General features: G+C 37.3%; 1 protein-coding gene across 1 annotated transcript in view; it reads left to right on the top strand.

Moving 5' to 3' along the window:
- Positions 1–322: 322 nt before the first annotated feature.
- The window catches only part of LOC140326529 (neurturin-like), an 88,719-nt gene continuing 78,283 nt past the window's right edge, over positions 323–10,758 (top strand). The window contains exon 1 of the mRNA XM_072405201.1: positions 323–1,140. The gene's annotated coding sequence lies outside the window, so the exon portion shown is untranslated. The remainder of the gene's footprint in view (positions 1,141–10,758) is intronic.

Here is a 10,758-nt window from a genome sequence, read left to right as displayed (position 1 = left end):
CCTACACTTTATTATGTTGCTGATCCTTGAAGACAACATTAGGCATAATTGGGCAATTCTGCAATCCATTAGGCATGTCAATGTCACTGATGCTCTTTGATCTTGTACGCAGCATTTAAAAGAACCAACACAATTATTGGAAAGTGAATTTCATGACAAGAACAAGGACACATCAGTGGCTCAGGGGTTAAAATGTCATATTTTCTGTAACATGATATTGGCCAGCAGGAGGAGTTAGTGAGAAAGATTAAAGTTGCAGAAAAAGTCAAACCTTACACAGACACACACATATACACACTTACTATACACACACTCCCTCCCACCTCCAGTCCTTCCTACAAGACAAACTCTTTTTCTCCTTCCAGCAAGGTTCTGGGTGGCTGAGAGAAGGAGGAAGATTAACATTTGACTACTGCTAAAAATAATTAATCCTACAGCAAGGAAAGCTGACAATCCTAAGGAGGAATATTCCTAATGTCTTTCACATGCCAATAAAACAAAATCACACAGAAGAAGAAATTAAGAGGGATTTATCATGAGCCTATTACATCTTTTGTATTGATGACTGCACTTAATATTTGGGCCATTTCTGCAGAGCATTAATTTCATGCGAAGGATAGATGAGCTTAAGAGAGAAGTGAGTGTTGCTTAATGTGTTAGACACATGACATGCCTCCAAAGACACGTATGCTAATCAGCTGCACTTATATAATGAAGCTGCGATAACTTCTGACAGCTCTTGGATGGAAACCGCAGACTGAAAATATTCAAACAGCCATACTCATTGGATTTACTAGGAGTTACAAGAAGACTAAACAAGGATTTAATATGCACTGTAAAACTGAATTGCTGAGTGGATTTTAGAAAAAAAAATTTTTGAATATTTTTTAGAATCTTTCAACATTAGATATGATGGGCAGTAGGTGGCTGTCATGATGCAAGGGTCTACCTTCAAGATAATATAACCTCTGTAGAGGAGTCCAAGCAACCTTTGCAATTGCTCACTTGACTGTCCCAATGGAAGATGCAAACATATCCAAAGTCATTCCATCTTTATGGCGTTACACTTCCAATATTGGAGCTGATATAAGTACAGGAGACCCCGATATTCATTAGCGGTCTGGAGGGTCCGGGCAAAAGGTAAGGTTGGGGCAAAAAAATGAAAGGGCACTGTTCTATTTTAAATGTGTTCTTTCACACTGTGACTATCCTAGCAGTTCTGCAAACAATAAGTTCTGCTTAAGAATGTGTATATGTTTAATACAAACCATGTCCTAGCTATATATATCAGGTTTCCGCGTGCACGTAATAATTTACAACATGAAAGGATTGAAAAACATCTTTGCATTCTCCAAATATTCAACACAAATGCTGCTTGTCTTAAGAGGATTTCAGTTCAAGCATTTTATACATCAGGGTTGGTCAGTTTGTACTCCAGAAGATACTGTGGTTTAGGCTGATTATGTGTTGTGCTCTAATAAATACTTTGTAACCAGTTTTATATTTACTACAGAAAAATATTTTGTAGTCATTATGCTATATGATAATCAGTTGTATTGTATTGACCTGTCTTTTGTCGCTGTCAACTATTTATATCACTTCCCTAGAATGGTGACATTCCTTTTATAAATTTCAGCAAAAATATATTTTTATATTATGGCTTATTTTTTCAGTCCATTACCTTTTTATTATTTTTCACAAAGACAATGTTATATTTGATATCAGTTTTTCCAAGGACACTTAGCAACTGAGTTTTATGTGGGGTTTTCATATGCAATATTGACAGGACCACAAGAAATGACATTGGTGGTTGGAACTTGTTTGAAAATGTAAATATTAATATATGTTTTATGTATGAGTTATATGTTATGTGTTTATTATTATATCTACAGTAAAACAATTTTGATAATTAAAATTGTATTTAACATGCAGAAAATGGGTGAACTCTGTGAAAGATGCACTAAATTTTTCACAGATGAATCTATAAAACCGTGAAAATCCCTGGATAATGTGAAGAGCTGGCAACAATGCAGCATTCAGATATAAGTTGCTGGTTTTACTAATGTCAGAACTGACATAATTATTTGTGACTGAGTCATGCTAAACTGTTTTATTTATTTAGGCAGCGACATCAATTCTACCCTTCTATTAGGGAGAGTCTTAAAATGGAACTTATTAAAACCAGCTGAAACTAGAAGGTATGTTGTCACATAATTTACGATATCTAGGAAATTTCTAATGTCACAGACCTCATTAACAAGCCACAGCTCATTAGTTAAGACAAAGGCAGAGCATTAATGCTGTTAAATAAATAAGCATCATATGCTTCTATCACTTAGGACACATTACTATGCTCTGTAAATATGCCACAGTGAAAAACAGCTGTGTAATTTGTCAATGCCACTTTATCTCTATGCATTCTGCATGGACTTTGATTTCAAACATTATACCTAAGAAACACCACCAAAATTGGAAGGAGCAGCATAGAATATGAACAAGCTGCGAGTTAGTATAAACTTAATATGAACCTGTTATTCTAATTTTTTAATGCAAACTAACAGAGGATAATCATTCTTCTGGTGCACCTGCACTATGCAAATACTGACTTTCATGCAGGTCAAAACGGTGGCACATGTCAACACAACCACAGTGAATTTTAGCTTATTTAAAAACAAGTGCCACAAGTGGTTCCCAATAATGAACTTACATTTAAAGTGTATGTCAAGCCAAAATTGTTTTTTTTTTAATAATTTTACATAACGGACTTCTAAATGTAAAATGCCAGCATATGTGGAATTTGCTTAACAGACCACATTTGGTAAGGCTGGCTGTTGATTTCATGGATCCTGCAATCAACTGCAGAAAACATTTGTACCATTTATAAAAAAAAAAAGTAACGATATATGGCCAGCATTGCATGTTCATTAATGATATGACGTATGATGTACACTGTCAGAAAAACATGTGTATATACATGTGGTTAACACATTGAATTACTTGAATACTATTCTGCAAATGGAGCGAGTAATAGCTTGACCAAGTATAGTAACTTTAAAAAAGTGAACAATATTTGGATCCCAGTGCTCCTCTGACTGAAACTGGTATTATTAGCATCAGAAGAGGATTATACTGGCAGAATGAGAGAGTTCGCAGAAATCAGGGATTGGATAGGGTTTACATACCTTGGCATATCTACAGCACTCCTGATAACATCCAAAAGCCTAATGCAAAACTAGAAATGTTCTTGTTTTTGTAAACCTGTTATGGTTTATAGATGTGTTCTACAGTTCCATCACTTTAGTTGTAAATCCCATCCACCTACTCAAACTGAAGTCAAGGAATGCAAGAATAGCGTGAGCCTGACAAAGTGCATCCAGATACTTTGGATACAGTAGATGGAAAGGCAGCATGCTTTGCATCAGTCTTGATATTCTGTATCAAGAGGACACATTCCATGGTAAAGTAGCAGGCTCTAAACCTGTCCTAATACTCTGACTCAGTTTCAAACAAATGTATGATATCCACAAGAAAAGCATTAATACATTCTGTGCCTGACTCATCAATAGTTGTTAGACACTTAGAAAACCAACGTTTTAAAGGAAGTTTAAAGCAAATGGAAACATGTTTCCAACAAGTGTTTACTAGTTAAACAACATAGCGTGTTTCCATTGAGATTATCAGTGTTTGTTTTAATGTTAAAGTCCATCTAAGGGAAAATATTTTGCCCCACTTTCCCTTACAGGCAATCACATAAAAAAGCAAAAACAAAATTAACATTTAACAAAAAAAAAAAAAAAAAAAACCTCCCATAAATGCCTATTTTTCCTACATGAAACAGCCATGCTGTGTCTCACACTGACACCTGTAATCCAGTAGTTCAGTCTTTATGCAAACCAACTAGGTTTCTTGTAGGGTAGGTGTTCATGTCACTCCAAACAGTGAGCTGGGCAAATGAGGAATGACTCTTCTTTAGTTCAGATAATAGAGAATTCAGTGTATCACAAACAACAACAATTTAAGTTGATCTAAAATAAAAAAAGTTATGATTTGGTATCCAATAGAAAGTATCTAGACAAGGAAATTGTCCTTAAGCAGTACCCTGAAAAATTACCCATTCGTCTTGAATTTTTCCTGAAAAATAGCAACTTGCTCCCAATGCGTAAAGCCCTAAAACTGTATATCTGCAGTATGGGATCATCATCAAAGCATTGCAGCCTGTGACTGGCCATCCTGCGAGATTTAGAGGAGGCTGTACCTAAAGTGGAACTAAACTAAACACAAAAAAACTCACCTTTACTTCCGCAGATTTCTCAATCCCTGCAGAGGTTTCCTGGATTGAGTCCCGCACCACCCAGTTATCGGTCTTCGACCCTGCTTTTGCCTACATCACCCAATCTCACAGTGCACAGGTGCGAGATTGGGTGACGTGGGCCTGCGGTAAATGGGGAAAAAAAGAGTGCCGATCTCAGTGCACATGCTTGAGATTGGCAATTTTTTTTCCCCATTGAAGAAAAAGCTCCATCTGCGCATGCCCAAAATCAGGCATGCCCAGACGAAGGAGCCAGAAGCTTCCTGGGAGCCAGATGCTTCCTGGGAACATGAGCAAGCAAAGTCCTGCTCCTCAACCAAAATGGCTGTCTATGTAAAGTACAGCTTGGTAAAAGGCATGGAAGTCAGCATGCGTTAAAGTGCCAGGAGTACATGGGCTAGTGACTATTTTCTTGCTCCATGCTAGTATTCTTTAAAAAAAATTTATTATGGTCATGGGTTCTTTATCAGTTCAAGTATGTAGCTACTATGCAATGTATGCTAAACTTTTAGGGATTTTAAATAAATTGTGTCTGAACCTGTACATTTTTGGCAACGTCTGCACAATCTTGCATCACATTTTGCCTAATCATTTTAAATGACAATTCATCTTAAAGAGAATCTGTAGCAGGTTTGCTTCATAGCAGATATGGCAACCAGTCTATGCATTAATTTTTTCTGCTCCCTATGATCCCCCAACATTTTATGTGCCAGTCAATTCTTGCCAGGAACTGTCTATAGGGGAGAAAGCTCAAACATTGGCAAACATTGGTAATTGTCACCAAGCATGGCATAGTGGAAAGCAGGGATGTCACATACTTTTTTACGTATTTATATAGCACTGATATCTTCTGCAGCACTTTACAGGGACCCAGGGGGTGTAGTGGGGTGGGCACCGGTGGGAAGACTGTTCCCTCACTTTTTTTGGGCGTGGGCATGCGGCCCTGGCCGCTCGGCCCCCTCCTTTCCAAGGGGGTCTGGTAAAGGCTCCGCTGATCGCAGGCTCTGGGCGGTGGACAGGGTGTGTCTCCGGATACAACCCACCAGAGTGGGCGGGGTCTGGTATCATGACATCACTCTGGGGGAAGTGTCTTCCCATTTGAGTGACACAGGCAGGGGTGTAGTTGGACGGGCACGTATCGTACTCTCTCTTTTTTTTTTAGTCATGTCACTAACTGTGTTAACAATTTAATCTCCATATCATTGTCATATATCATTACCAAAGTCTAAGTTCAACTTGAGGGAAGTTTATTAACCTACCAGTAAGTTTATAGAAAACATGGGAAAAACAACTCTTTGCAGTGTCCCGTGCAACCCACCTATGTCCCCCATGCTAAGAAGTAATATAATTTTGGTAAACTTCAGTTTAGGGTGCTGATGAACTAAAAGGAGACAATTTACATGGTACCTTGTATCAAACAAATATGTTTTGCCTAGTTCAGGCAAAAAACAATTTTAGGTTAAAATGTACAGGTTAAAAATTGAACAAAATGCAGACTATTACCAATGAGTTTTTATCCTTTTCTTTCTAGTATTTTTGGATCTTCTTTTCACTGTTTATAACACAAAACTAGTAAAGCTAAATTCAAAGCGGTTTCCATCTGCTCCCCATTGACTACATTGTAAAAATTCAGAAACCAGCATGAATATTTTGTGTTTTAGAACAGGAGGGAAAGAAAGGGAAGAATGAAAATGTATTGCTTATGTTCATGTGGGCAAACAGGAAAACACAGGAGTACCAGCCTTGTGTGTAGTTTCCTTTTGTAAAGAACAAAAGGAGGATTGAAAATTGAATAAAGACTGAATTAAAAAAAATGTTATTAGCGCCCTTTATTTTTGAGGGACATCAGTATGCCATTGGAATGTTACCTCAAAAATTTGACAGCTACAACTTAATAGAAACAAAAAGTCTGACAAATAAAGGAGCCCACAATACCGGTTTTGCCGCCTATTTATCTATCAACTAGAGCAGTGGTGCCCAACCTTTTTCATTGGCGGGCCACATTTGACTCGCGGGCTGGGTTACTGTAACATACATACACCAAATAAAAGAAATGACAAATCAAGAATTTCTGCACTATTTAGTGCTCATTTTATTAATGGGATGTCTGCAGTTGCTTTTGAGAAACCAGCTTTTGACTGTTTGGATTTCTCCTCTGACAGCTGAAGCAGGCGTGGAGGAAGGCGGTGTTAGAGACGCCTCACTGCCTGCCTCCCCAACCCCTTTGGCTGTCAGCAGAGAAAGCTGTGGACTTAGAATGCAATCCTGTGTTTAAGAACAAGATCAGAGCTCTGTTTCCATATAGGGACAGGTCAGTGAGGTACAGTATTATGTGTCTCATCTTTGTAATATTCATTGTCTTGTGGGGGATGGGGCCCTGGTATTGTTGTGCTGCTGCCCCAACCCCTGCAAGGCAACGAGCATTACACAGTTGAGACACATAGTACTATGCCTCACTGACCTGTGGAAACAGTTTCTTGAGCACAGGATCGCGTTCAAGTCCAGGATTTTCTATGCTGACAGCTGAAGGAGGTGGGAATGAAGGCAGTGTTACAGAAGCCCCACTGCTTTCCTTGCCGCCTCTTCAGCTGTCAGCGGAGAAAGCCGTGGACCATGTGTCTCATCGTTGTAATGCTCGTTGTCTTGCTGGGGACAGGGCACTGGTATTGTTGTGATGGCGAGATGAGGAGAGGGCCAGATGTTTCTCAACCAGGGTTCCTCCAAAGGTTGCTAGGGTTTCCTTGAGCAATAAGCAGTTTGTGCCTTTCAGGTTAGTTTAAATAACACCAATTACCTTTTTGGCTACCTGTAAAGGTGACATTCTTCTTACTGACCACCATGCTAATAATGTACTGTGATTTGTAGATATAGTATTACAGAAGAGGTCCCCTGAAGGCCTGAACATTATTCCCCCCCCCCCCCCCCATGTTTTAAGGTCGAGAAACACTGATCTAGAGGCTAAATCTCTCTGAAAAGCATCCTTTTCCACTAAACCAGTCTAGATAGATATAGAAATAGATAACGTAGAAAAAATAAAAACTGAATGGGAGATGACCTACACCCCTATATTCAACCTAAAATAGGGGCATACAACAAGATTACATTAAAGAAGCACATGTTCTCAAACTGCTTCTGGGACTGATGGTTTTGCTTCTGTTCATGCCTTGAGGGGGGGCATTTATTCTTGGTGGTCTCCTTCAGAACTTCTAGATCCCTACTAATAAAGTTGTCCCATTTTTGATTTGCCAGTAATGGGAGAGACTGAGCAGTGTACTTATGCCCTGTGTTCTGCTTTTTTATTTACATACAAATTTTGGTTTGTTAACATTACAGCCTCAATAGTTAAATCATGTCTTGTTACACTTGTAACACGTTTGATGTCACAGAGGATGGCGGTTCTACTTACAATTTAAATTCAAGTCCGTTTATGGATGGAATCATATGATTGAATCTAGTTTTAGGAGATAATTATTTACTATTACTCCATAATGGAGTGAGTGTTACCAATAATATCTGGAGAAGTACTGAATATCATTGTGGAAAACATATATGGGACACTGCCATCTCTGTGAGTTGTGATTTTAATTCTGCCTTTTGCCTACCTTCATACAATAAGCATACCGCTGAATGCAACAACTTTTGTGCTGATACACCTACTACCTGTACCAATTACATCCCTGAGGAAGCAGACACAGTCTGTGAAATGCGTTGGATGATCTCATCATATGTAATGTGTACAATGTATGTAGCCCATGTATGCCAACAATGTTGATTAACTCTATCTGAAACTTGGTATAAGGAAGAGGCATGTATATTTTTTAACTGTTGTTTCTTAATGAAGGAAATAAAAGGTATATGATAACTTTTTATAAATCCACTATCGTTAAAGTCTCGTATTTTTTTTGTTCTTGTATTCTTCAATGTATATTGGGGATGTTGGCAGGATTACATATGTTAGAAGACCAGACAATGATAAAAAAAACAAAAACTGAATGGGAGATAGTGAAACTGGCCTACACCCCTATATTCAACTTGAAATAGAGGATTAAAACATGACTGCATGAAGGAAGCACATTTTTTCAAACTGCTTCTCAAACTGATGGTTTTGCTTTTGTTCATGCCTTGAGGGGGCCAATTATTCTTGGTGGTCTCCTTCAGAACTTCTGGATACCTACTAATAAAGTTGTCCCATTGATTGGCCAGTAATGGGAGAAACTGAGCAGTGTACTTATGCCATATGTTCCGCTTTTTTATTTACATACAAAATTGGGTTTGTTAACATTACAGCCTCAATGGTTAAATCATGTCTTGTTACACTACAAACCAATAATTTTGTGCATATCCTTATAACCGGGAATTTAGAGAATTTACCTACATTTCATTAAGTGGAAAATTTTTGACATACTGTGATTAAATCAACCTAAACCCTTACAACAATACATATGTTATAAGTGCTAATTCTGATGTGTTCATGTCTTCATTCATCACACTGTCACATTGGTTTAGCTAGGGTACTGAGAGAATCAGTTTGCCCAAACTTCAATCTGTAAATAGCTATTTTTCTAGAAGCAGAAAATGACTATATTTTGATGGTCAAGGGCAAAGTTTCTCTCTAATGGTTTTCTGCAACTTTCTGCAACTAAATTACATTTATTTGCTACTTCTACCACAAAATAACAATATGAAAAATAGAAAAAGATAAGGAAATCTATCCAGATATGCTGGATGACCCAGGTTCTCCCATTATAGTCCATTTGCCACAGTCTAAGAGAGCTTTAATAAATCATGTCCAATATTTGTTTATCTAAAGCACTGTCTAAGATAGGAACTCGTTGTTTAAAAACAAATTTAATGTCTATCTCTCCATATTAGGATGAGAAAATTATCCAATGCAAACTTGTGAGCATTTTCTTGGAAACATTATTTTATAATATCTAGCACTGCAACATGGGTGTTTTTTGGAGTGATGTATTAGGTAGATAAGACCATAATTGTTTATGGAAATATTGTTCAAATGATTGTTGTTCAGTGCAGGCAGGTGGCTTATGTCTTTGGTTAGCCACAGGTAGGGACCCATATCACTTGACTTATTATTCTGAACACAGTACAGATAAAAGCACTCTGAATAAAACAGCCATTTTGTCATAAAGACACTACTAGACATAACATAAAAATTTCCAGGAATAGCGAGAACATGTGCTTGGTTAAAAACTGTTTAATTTTATTTTTGGTTCAGAACATTAATCAGGGATTTAGTGCAGCCGAAAGAAACGTATGATAATTGGATGAGATGTTCTGTAATTATTTTTCTACTGACCACCCAGTGAGTGGAGTTGATCATCCCATGCTATATTCAGCCTAGGTTTATATAAATGTATTTATACAAAGAGTTTAAAGGAATGAAAGTTAAGGCAAATTTGCGTCTGTCTCTCAACCAAGTCAGTAAGCCTGGAATATTGCCAGAATGGACAGTTATTCTTTACACAGAGAATATAGAAAAAGTGGAACCTAACTAAAGGTGGGAACCAATACTTTGGCTCACCATTGATCAATCAAACTTTGCACAACAGCAGAAAACTGTAAATGGATAGTGACAAAATAATGATAAGCAAAAAATAAAACAGTGAGAGCTTAAACAGCAGGTGCTTAATTAAACTCATGGTGGATACCATTGTCTCCAAGATATAACAGCATAACAAGCCATTTTTCGACCCATCATTCAACCTTCAACAATACCTGATCAAGATGGACAGTGTTTAGTAAACTTAACTTTTAAGTAGCGTTCACACAGCAAAATACATATGTGAAAAGTCTCCACTGCACAACAATTCTGGGAATTCAGAACTACATAGCAGTTATATGGCGGTGAAGATCAGCCTAGTCATCTCCATTGTAAATAAAAGCCTAGAAATCAGAGGATGGCTTTTTCTGCTTGGACAGGTGCACACTTTATGACAGATTCTGTTTACTTTTATTATAATTGTAAAAATCTGGTGTCCACCTAATGTTTGGGGGATAAACCACTCATTGCCATGCAGGTGTTGATACATCTAGTTTGTTACCCTATATAATAAAGATTTGAGAGTTGTCTGTGGTTTGGGTATGTATGGAAGAAAAGCCTTTTAGTGCTCTTGTTTTGGTGTTTGACATTATGTGATGACTTTTTTGGCTAACCCAACTAAAAAAAATTAAGTTTCAGTATAAGCAAATTTCTGTAAGACTTTAAATTAAATTTGTTTTAATTAATTATTGTATTTAATTCTAATAAAATTAAATACAATAATGAATTAAATTAAATTGCATTGTAATATTTTAAAGACAATATTTTGTAGCATATTTTTTTAGTAAAGATTGGCACTGCCCCTCAAACATATCCAATCTGCCAGGTCTGACAGTACATATATCTCATAACCAGCTAAAAGAAAACTCTTGAGGCTTAAAAAAATCCC

The sequence above is a fragment of the Pyxicephalus adspersus genome, chromosome 3 (assembly GCF_032062135.1).
Source record: "Pyxicephalus adspersus chromosome 3, UCB_Pads_2.0, whole genome shotgun sequence".
NCBI classification, from domain to species: domain Eukaryota; kingdom Metazoa; phylum Chordata; class Amphibia; order Anura; family Pyxicephalidae; genus Pyxicephalus; species Pyxicephalus adspersus.
The sequence above is the reverse complement of the archived record's forward strand: the minus strand, read 5'-3'. Positions and strand labels throughout refer to the sequence as shown.